The following is a 10,251-nucleotide window of genomic DNA, read 5'->3' on the forward strand; positions in this document are numbered from 1 at the left end:
ACATGTTGGGAAATATAATAAGAGAGGTAACATAGTATAGATGTCCCTTTATATATATATACTGTACTGTATATATACCCCAACACACAAAACAAAGCAGGAAACAAACCCATTTGTATAAATGGAGTCTCTGGTTATTTCTGGTCTGAGGTCTGGACCACACCACACACACACACACACACACACACACACACACACACACACACACACACTGTTCTCCTCTGAGGTTGAACAGTTTTAGCAGCAGGTAATTACAGCCTGAGCCGCCGCTGCAGCGTCACGTTCCAACAACGACACCACGCCGACGTTTATTACTGTTGATACAGAAGAAAACACAACGAGACGCCCTCAAACCACACACACAGACACACACACACACACAGGAGGACTGAGGGGGCGGAGCCTCTTTGACTGACAGCTGGGTGTCTGCAGCTAAAACTATCAGTTTCCTCTTTGACCATATTTGGATTAGCAGGGAGTTAGTGGGCGGAGTCAGTATTATTTCTTCTCTATTTTATCTTTCTTTTTTTATTAATCTATTTTTTCTTCATTATTTATGTTATTTTATTATATTATTTATATATATTGGTTACATAATTTTAGTTTTAACCCTTAAATGTGCTGTGCTGAGAGACGTTTGTATGCCTTCATATTCTGTAAATGATTCATTTTCAATAAAACAAAAAGTTTAAACAGCTCTGTGGCGATAGTTTTGTAGCTGGTTTGTGTGTGTGTGTGTGTGTGTGTGTGTGTGTGTGTGTGTGTGTGTGTGTGTGTGTGTGTGTGTGTGTGTGTGTGTGTGTGTGTTGGTAAATAACAACAGTTTGTCATCACAGCAGCAGCAGCAGCAGCAGATAAACACACACTCATTGAGTCTGGATGTTTCCCAGCAGCAGCTGGATCCACCATATTTATACAGCAGTGGGTTAAATATAGACACACACACACACACACACACACACACACAGAGAGAGAGAGAGAGAGAACTGGTAATTGTGGCTTTAAGTCTCTTTTTATAGATGTTTTCCAAACAGAGCAGCAGCAGCAGCAGCAGATACAGTAGGTAGTTACATACAGCAGAGACAGAGGTGGAAACATCTGGACGATACAGCTGCTTCACTCTGAGGAATCGAACCTCGACTCAAATCAATAAGACTGATTTACATAGTGTTGTAATGTAATGTATAGATTATAGATTATATAGGTCTATTTATGTTATCTATTCCACTGGGGGGCAGCAGAGCACAGACACACTGTAAAGGTGTTGGCAGACAGGTACACACACCCAGCAGGGGGACTGGACTAGATACTGGACTAGATAATGGACCAGATAATGGACTAGATAATGGACTAGATACTGGACCAGATAATGGACTAGATAATGGACTTGATATTGGACTAGATAATGGACTAGATAATGGACTAGATACTGGACTAGATATTGGACTAGATAATGGACTAGATATTGGACTAGATAATGGACTAGATAATGGACTAGATACTGGACTAGATAATGGACCAGATACTGGACCAGATAATTGACCAGATACTGGACCAGATACTGGACTAGATAATGGACCAGATAATGGACTAGATAATGGACTAGATACTGGACTAGATAATGGACCAGATAATGGACTAGATACTGGACTAGATACTGGACTAGATAATGGACCAGATAATGGACTAGACAATGGACTAGATACTGGACTAGATAATGGACCAGATAATGGACTAGATACTGGACTAGATACTGGACTAGATAATGGACCAGATAATGGACTAGATAATGGACTAGATAATGGACTAGATAATGGACTAGATACTGGACTAGATAATGGACTAGATAATGGACTAGATAATGGACTAGATACTGGACTAGATAATGGACTAGATACTGGACCAGATAATGGACCAGATAATGGACTAGATAGTGGACCAGATACTGGACCAGATAATGGGCTAGATAGTGGACTAGACAATGGACCAGATAATGGGCTAGATAGTGGACTAGACAATGGACCAGATAATGGGCTAGATAGTGGACTAGATAATGGATATTGGACCAGATACTGGACCAGATAATGGACTAGACAATGGACCAGATAATGGACTAGATAGTGGACTAGACAATGGACCAGATAATGGACTAGATACTGGACTAGAAAATGGACCAGATAATGGATATTGGACCGGACAAGGGACTACATAATATACTAGATAATGGACTAGATAATGGACTAGATACTGGACTAGATACTGGACCAGATACTGGACCAGATAGTGGACTAGATAGTGGACTAGATAATGGACTAGATACTGGACCAGATAATGGACTAGATAATGGACTAGATAATGGACCAGATAATGGACTAGACAATGGACCAGATAATGGACTAGATACTGGACCAGATAATGGACCAGATAATGGACTAGATAGTGGACTAGACAATGGACCAGATAATGGATATTGGACCGGACAAGGGACTACATAATATACTAGATAATGGACTAGATACTGGACCAGATACTGGACCAGATAGTGGACTCGATAGTGGACTAGATAATGGACTAGATACTGGACCAGATAATGGATCAGATACTGGACTAGATATTGGACTAGATACTGGACCAGATAGTGGACTAGATACTGGACCAGATAATGGGCTAGATAATGGACTAATAGACTAGATAATGGAGTAGATAATGGACTAGATAGTGGAGTAGATAATGGACTAGATACTGGACCAGGTTTTGGACCAGACCAGTTCTCACTGTCCTGTTAGTTTTGGCTGTGACCGAACTACGGGAGCCTGGAGCTGCCAAATACCTTTTATAAGATTGCAACACCTTAAACTTGTGTTTCAGTCTTAAAGCTCAAATTTAAAAACTCAAACATTCATTCACACAACCAGTTCCTGTAGTAACGGGTTCATTCATTCTATTTATGTGAATATCCATGTTGTTATTTCTCTTTATTCATCTTTATTTTATCTTCATCTCCCTCCAACTCTCTGTTCTGGGACTGATTGTAACATAAAGTCTTTATCTGAGACCTTTACATGACTGTACGACCATAAAACTAGATGTTGAGCCCTCGGGGCCACCGTAGACCGACTCCACCGCTCTGTGCACCACATATGAAAAACATTTTCTATTTTAACATGATTTTATTTTTACTGTTGTTTATTTGTGACTGTGTATTTCAGACTGTGTGTTGCACCAGCGGCTCGGCGGCTCGGTGGTTAGTGGTCCGCCTGGTCCAGGTCCAGTCTGGTTTGGAGTTTGGTTTGAGTTGGTGTAGAAGTCATATATGGGAAATAAATCCATACATCACACACATGTAACATATATATAATATCCTACTATGGAGCTGCAGCCTCAGTTCTGTTGTTGTGTAACAGCTGAGAATCAAACACAGTTTTCTCTCTGTGATCCCAAATGAAGCCATGTGTATATACATCTGTGCTGCACACACACATATAAGAAGGTATTTATTAAACATGCATACCACACACACACACACACACACGCATACACACACACACACACACACACACGCATACACACACACGCATACACACATCACGCACACACACATGCGAGCAGATGTGGACTTCACAAGAGTCGACATCATGTTCAGAGCCGAGACGCTTCCTGGAACATTTACTATATACCATATGGAGCTTTAACACAAACATCTACATTTATTTTGAAGGGGCTTAATACAAACATCTACCTTTATTTTGAAGGAGCTTTATGTAATACAAACATCTACCTTTATTCTGAAGGAGCTTTATGTAATACAAATGTCTACCTTTATTTTGAAGGAGCTTTATGTAATACAAATGGCTACCTTTATTTTGAAGGAGCTTTAAAACAAACGTCTACCTTTATTTTGAAGGAGCTTTAACACAAACATCTACCTTTATTCTGAAGGAGCTTTAACGCAAACATCTACCTTTATTTTAAAGGAGCTTTAACGCAAACATCTACCTTTATTTTGAAGGAGCTTTAATGCAAAGTCTACCTTTATTTTGAAGGAGCTTTAATACAAACATCTACCTTTATTCTGAAGGAGCTTTAATACAAACATCTACCTTTATTCTGAAGGAGCTTTAACACAAACATCTCCCTTTATTCTGAAGGAGCTTTAACACAAACATCTACCTTTATTCTGAAGGAGCTTCAACGCAAACATCTACCTTTATTCTGAAGGAGCTTTAACGCAAACATCTGCCTTTATTCTGAAGGAGCTTTAACGCAAACATCTACCTTTATTTTGAAGGAGCTTTAACACAAACATCTACCTTTATTTTAAAGGAGCATTAACACAAACATCTACCTTTATTTTGAAGGAGCTTTACAATACAAACATCTACCTTTATTTTGAAGGAGCTTTAACACAAACATCTACCTTTATTCTGAAGGAGCATTAACACAAACATCTACCTTTATTTTAAAGGAGCTTTAACGCAAACATCTACCTTTATTTTGAAGGAGCTTTAATGCAAAGTCTACCTTTATTTTGAAGGAGCTTTAATACAAACATCTACCTTTATTCTGAAGGAGTTTTAACACAAACATCTACCTTTATTCTGAAGGAGCTTTAACACAAACATCTACCTTTATTCTGAAGGAGCTTTAACACAGACATCTACCTTTATTTTGAAGGAGCTTTAACACAAACATCTACCTTTATTCTGAAGGAGCTTTAACACAAACGTCTACCTTTATTCTGAAGGAGCTTTAATACAAACATCTACCTTTATTTTAAAGGAGCATTAACACAAACATCTACCTTTATTCTGAAGGAGCTTTAATACAAACATCTACCTTTATTTTGAAGGAGCTTTAATGCAAAGTCTACCTTTATTTTGAAGGAGCTTTAATACAAACATCTACCTTTATTTTGAAGGAGCTTTAATACAAACATCTACCTTTATTTTGAAGGAGCTTTAATGCAAAGTCTACCTTTATTTTGAAGGAGCTTTAATACAAACATCTACCTTTATTTTGAAGGAGCTTTAATACAAACATCTACCTTTATTTTGAAGGAGCTTTAATGCAAAGTCTACCTTTATTTTGAAGGAGCTTTAACACAAACATCTACCTTTATTCTGAAGGAGCTGTAACGCAAACATCTACCTTTATTTTGAAGGAGCTTTAATACAAACATCTACCTTTATTCTGAAGGAGCTTTACAATACAAACATCTACCTCAGCAGCCAGTGTGAACTTGACAGATGTTGTTTGCTTTGGGTTTCCATTCACACCTTTACGGTGTGTGTGTCTGTGTGTGTGTGTTTAACTGACAGGTGGTGAAAAGCCATGCGCTGCCTGAAACGACACTGACACACACACACACACACACACACACACACAGCTGTGCTCTCTGTCACCTGGAGTTGAAGCTCCGCCCCCCCAACGTGTCACATGAAGGAGGACGAGTCCCGCCAAATTAAAAGCCTGATGAACCAAATCACAAGACTGACTGTTTCATGAAGGGACGCTGTGTGTGTGTGTGTGTGTGTGTGTGTGTGTGTGTGTGTGTGTGTGTGTGTGTGTGTGTGTGTGTGTGTGTGTGTGTGTGTGTGTGGGTGGGTGTGTGTGTGTGTGTGTGTGTGTGTGTTGAGTTTAAACTTGTTCTTTTTAACCTCAGCTTCAATGAATTCAGTCTTTACACCAAAATTATGAATTATCCACAGTTCAAAAACCTCTAATTATCACTAATTATCAAACTGTAAGAAAAGAAAAGAAAGGAAAAGAAAAGAAAAGTAAAGAAAAGAAAGAAAATAACAGAAAGAAAAGAAAAGAAAAGAAAGAAAAGAAACATTTGTCTTTTATTTAAGCTCTGGTTTCCACATCCAGTCAACATCCAAAATTATGAATTATGAATAATTTTCCAGAGTTCAAAAACCTCTAATTATCACTAATTATCAAACTGTAAGAAAGGAAAAGAAAGAAAAAGTAAAGAAAAGTAAAGAAAAGTAAAGAAAAGAAAAGAAACATTTGTCTTTTATTTGAGCTCTGGTTTCAACATCTAAAGGTCATAGTCATGATGACAAGAGCAAAGGAAGCTCCATTTAATGTTAATTTAATGAGATTCAAAACGTTTTTGTTAATCACCTTTTATAAGTTAAAGGACAATTCCTCTCAAATTCAACTTGGGCTCTGGTTACTAATATTTCAGCTCTAACAGAATGAATGTTTAGATTTTCTCCTGTCCTGCAGTACTTCTGTCTGTCGCTGTATCGCCACGGCAGCGATGAATGGGAGCAGACAGATCTTAGGCTGTTTAGGCTGTTTAGGCTGCTTACATCCCATAAAACAGACAACGTCAGATGTCTTCAAACAGACACTGAGGGGTTTGTTCACATCTAGAAAGACGACATGTTGGTAAACGGAGCTGGAATACAAAGTCTACTCTCGATCATCCTTTGTTTTATGAACAAAGGAAATTCAACTGTGGAAAAGCATGTAATTGTCCTTTAACAGTTGATTTTTATTATTAATTAATTCTTTTAACATCTTTTATTTTTAATTCTAACGTTAAAATATGAAATTATTAAGTAAAAGTTTCACTACTTCCTCTGTGTTGTTCTGGCTTGTAGTCAGATTTAGTTTTCAGGCGACACCTAGTGGTCGTAGTGATGGCGACGGGAGCAGATGGCGGTGGACGGAGTTGGTTGGTTAGTGTTCGATTCCCATCGTGTGAAACCGTGCTGCTGTTGTTGTGTCGTTACCATGACAACGGAGATGAGTCCAACGAGGAGGAGGAAGAGGAAGAACTTATCTGAACCCCAAAAAATCCTATTGTCCAACGTATACACAACAGTTCATAACATTAACACTGACAGGGCGGCCCACACACACACACACACACACACACACACACACACACAGACACACACACACACACACACACACACAGACACACACACACAGCTGTGAGCCTGTGTAGTAATAAGTGAGTTGTGTAACATCTGCTGCAGCAGCGACGGCACTAATAGAAAACAACAACAGTGAATTCATCACAGTTACATCTGTCAGAGAGCGAGGAGCCTCGGGGCGTCGACCGAACAACAGCCTCTGTCTTCTACACACACACACACACACACTGCTCTGGACATGTGTGTGTGTGTGTGTGTGTGTGTGTGTGCTTACTACTACTGTTTCTAGTGACACACACACACACACACACATTGTGAGTCTGGTTCCACTGTCGGCCTCTTCCTGTCACCAGCTGCTGCTCACGGTGCTGTGATCTGTCTGGTGTCTCTCTGTAACGTATCCCTCCGCCGCTGAAACTAGTTCCAGTCACTTCCTGTTTATCTCAAATTAAATATCTGTGGGAAATTTTGTCGTAATTCTCATAAGTTACTGCTAAAAAAAGTGTATTGTGACATCACACTGACTTGTGGCAGACTGGTCTGGGGACACAGTTAAAGCTATCAGTGAGCGATCCGGTGGTTTTGTCTAACTTCCTGTCAGCAGATGGAGTTAGCAGTCCCCGCCCTCGTCCCTACGTCACCACATTCAGGCGCATCCCTTGGCTGCACACACAGAGAGGACTGCCCCTTTATGCCGTTCTCTCTCCTCATTGGATAAAGGTTGTAGGATACAAGGAAAGTTTTCTCCTGGGCTCAGAGCAGAGCAGAGTGACTGACAGACCCGTGTTTCAGACCAAACACTCTATAGAAGTGATTGCTGTCGGAAGATACAACTATTTAAGACTTAGATTAACACAAACATTCACCTGACTTCTGATTTAAGTGAGGGACCGGTCAATAAATTGAGGGACCGGTCCAGGGACAGGATAAAGAGATGGACCGGTCCCTCACCTATAGTCCAGTCATTTTATGAGAAAAGGTTAAACAAATTGCAACAGAAGCAAACTCAACTGATTTTGTATCCTCAACATGTCCTGAATGAGGGAAAAAAAGCCCCGAAGAATCCCATTAGGGGAAAGTTTAGAAAAACACCCAAACGTATCCCATTTATACGCATATAAAACATTTTTTTCACATGAATAGGGTAAAATTTCTAACCTTTAGATATCTCCATGAAAATTACTGAGTTGATTACTTGCATTAAGACAAACAAAAAATGTATTACAAGTTTTTTGAAATTCTTTGTTAACGTGAGCAAATGTGCATAAATGTGTATAAATGTGCATAAATTGCACCGTTTTGACGGCACATGTATATATGAAGGTGCTGTGGTGGTACCGGCATGAAAACTGGAATGAGTTGACTCCATCGGTCAACCGACAAGTTGACCACTTTAAATTTCAAGATGACTGTAAAATCCCCTGATTCGCACAAACTGAAATACGCTGCTATGGCCGGGTTTTGGTTGATTTTTCAAGACAGCCACATCCTTAGTAGAGCAGGTATGACATTACGTATGGCTAATTTGCATACACACAACACCTGATCTAAACATTGGGTAGAGCAGGTGAAAATGTCTTGTTCAATCTTGTTAACATATTACAGTTAAAAAAGGAATGGAACCAAAGGCTACCCATGAGCATTAATAGAGACGGAGCATGTCATACCTGCTCTACTAAGGATGTGGCTGTCTTGAAAAATTGCAGTCATCTTGAAATTTAAAGTGGTCAACTTGTCGGTTGACCGATGGAGTCAACTCATTCCAATTTTCATGCCGGTACCACCACAGCAACTTCATATATACATGTGCCATCAAAACGGTGGAATTTATGCAAATTTATGCAGATTTATGCAAATTTGCTCATGTTAACAAAGAATTTCAAAAAACTTCAAAAAAAACTACATTTTTTGTTTGTCTTAATGTAAGTAATCAACTCAGTAATTTTCATGGAGATATCTAAAGGTTACAAATGTTACCCTATTCACGTGAAAAATTTTTTTTATATGCGTATAAATGGGATATGTTTGGGTGTTTTTCTAAACTTTCCCCTAATGGGATTCTTCGGGGCTTTTTTTCCCTCACTCAGGAGATGTTGAGGATACAAAATCAGTTGAGTTTTCTTCTGTTGCAATTTGTTTAACGTTGACCCCTTTTTTGGCCTAAAATTACTGGACTACTACTGTGTCCTCAAGAAACACCTCCTGTTGCTGTTAGAGTTTTTATACATAGATATATACACGTAGATGGCGCCTCTGACGCTGCTGCCCATTGGAACGGAACGTCGCCGCCACCGCCATCTTGAGGGGGTGGAAGTGTGTGTTTTGTTATGTTTTGTTTTACCTCATACTGCTGTTCGTGACATGCATGATGTCATCTGCGTTTTTACCATAGATATATACAAGGAACTCCCTCCCAAGATGGCAGCCGCGACGACGGGCCTGACAAGCCCGAATGCGGCATCTACGTGTAGGGTGAAGTCAGGTAAAATGGGCCACTTTTTAGTAAACGATTAATAAGACCATCAAAAACGCTATGCATGAAATCCACTGATATTTTTAAAAATCGATATAGGTCTCTTAAATGTTTCTGTGTGAAAAAAAAATTAAAAAGTATAATTATTTTGGAATTATGAGAGTTAAAGTATCGGGATATTCCCTCTCGAGGTACGATGAAGGTTCAGGTAAAATGGGCCAGCCGTTCAGTTAAATTGGGCCAAGAGAGAACAACACAGTCATTTTAGCAGAAATCATTTAAATTTTAATAATTAATTGACACTACTACTAAACTACAACACTAAACTTAACATTAACAGTGAATACATAAGAGGTTGAAGACATTTTTTAATCTTAAAATGCATTTTAAAATTACATGATCATGTTGTTGCTATGCTCTTTGTTAGCTGACTATGTTATAGGCTCTTTTACTGTGTGTGTATGTGTGTGTGTGGCATTATAGATGCCATTTTTTCCCCCACAGTGCTAATGGCACCATGAGTGGCACTGACCAACCTTGGATATATATCTAACTTTGAACATGTTTTGCACCTTCAATTTCTGTGTAACTTCAGTGTAAGACTGTGTTTTGTATGTGGCCCATTTTAGCTGAAATGCATGGCTCAATTTACCATGATGCATTAAGGTAAATTGAGCCACCCACAAAAAATGCATTTAAATTAAAAATAAGTAGGCCTAAGCTTAGCAAGAATTTTGCATTCTATCCAATGGGGGGAATCACAATGTGTATTATAAATCACATTTTTTATTGTAGATCTGTTTTTTTACGGAGTTATCAACCTTATCAGTTTCAAGTGAAATTTGTTTGCCAGGCCACTTTTCGCACACGTCTCCTCAGCAGGCT

The sequence above is a fragment of the Trachurus japonicus genome, chromosome 20 (assembly GCF_045865225.1).
Source record: "Trachurus japonicus isolate A0001 chromosome 20, Traja_1.0".
Lineage (NCBI taxonomy): Eukaryota > Metazoa > Chordata > Actinopteri > Carangiformes > Carangidae > Trachurus > Trachurus japonicus.